General features: G+C 55.1%; 3 non-coding genes across 3 annotated transcripts, besides 2 other annotated features; all 3 read right to left on the minus strand.

The window, feature by feature from the left end:
* Positions 1-97: 97 nt before the first annotated feature.
* Positions 98-130: a microsatellite.
* A 32-nt stretch (positions 131-162) lies between these two features.
* On the minus strand, positions 163-230 carry Tc00.1047053503379.10. The gene has a single exon (XR_008255201.1). It is a non-coding gene; the product is annotated as an H/ACA snoRNA, TC11C4H1 (small nucleolar RNA).
* A 360-nt stretch (positions 231-590) lies between these two features.
* Tc00.1047053503379.20 lies at positions 591-682 on the minus strand. Its single transcript, XR_008255202.1, has one exon. It is a non-coding gene; the product is annotated as a C/D small nucleolar RNA (snoRNA), TB11C2C2 (small nucleolar RNA).
* Positions 683-731: 49 nt separating this feature from the next.
* On the minus strand, positions 732-800 carry Tc00.1047053503379.30. Its single transcript, XR_008255203.1, has one exon. It is a non-coding gene; the product is annotated as a C/D small nucleolar RNA (snoRNA), TB11C2C1 (small nucleolar RNA).
* Positions 801-843: 43 nt separating this feature from the next.
* Positions 844-888: a microsatellite.
* The last annotated feature ends 18 nt before the right edge of the window (positions 889-906 follow it).

The raw sequence follows: 906 nt of genomic DNA on the forward strand, positions 1-906 counted from the left end.
TTTCTTGCTCCGGGTTCGTCAAGTCTGTGATGTTACGTCAATCATCATATCCAGATCCGTCTCCAGGAATCCCAAAGCTGCAGCCATGTGCATGTGCATGTATATATATATATATATATATATATATATACACACACACACCGAGGCGGGGGGTCGTGGACATCTCTTGCTCTCCAGTTTCGTGCACCGCGTCTGTTGGTTTAGCGACGAGCGCACTACAAAAAAGAGCTTTCGCGGGAAGGGGGCATTCTGCGCAAAATGTGTAATGCATGGTTTGTTGCTGACTCGTCAGGGCCCCGATGGAGCTAGAGCGCACACAGGATATGCATAACGGGATAGTCACGCGGCGGAGCATCAGGCGCACAGGGCGCCGAGCGTCACACCGCGCGCGCCCTTGCTCTCCGACCCCCGTGCACACACACGCAGCGGAACGCGTCCAACGCACGCCCCCAGAAGGGACAGCGAGGCCGCGACAGCCACGCGCATGCCGTCTCGAGGCCGTACGCCCACTGAGAGAGCGCCCCCGAGGTGACAGGATCGCGTAATGAAGGCAGAGGGGAGAGGGTGAAAGAGAGGGAGGCTCGGTGCGACGATCAGACGGGGCGTGAAATAACGCTGTTTTCATTGCTGTGTCAACGTCCATCTGCGACGGCTTCACATCGGCCTGGTTGTCGATCACATCGCCATGCACATGCGCCAGGGCAGGGAGGGAGGAGGCGTCGGGGTCGCGGTCAGACTGGGGCGACAGTGTTTCTTGCTCACGGGTTCGTCAAAGTCTGTGATGTTACGTCAATCATCATATCCAGATCCGTCTCCAGGAATCCCAAAGCTGCAGCCATGTGCATGTATATATATATATATATATATATACATATATATATATATATACACACACCGAGGCGGGGG

The sequence above is a fragment of the Trypanosoma cruzi genome (genome assembly GCF_000209065.1).
Source record: "Trypanosoma cruzi strain CL Brener chromosome Unknown tcruzi_1047053503379, whole genome shotgun sequence".
NCBI lineage: Eukaryota > Euglenozoa > Kinetoplastea > Trypanosomatida > Trypanosomatidae > Trypanosoma > Trypanosoma cruzi.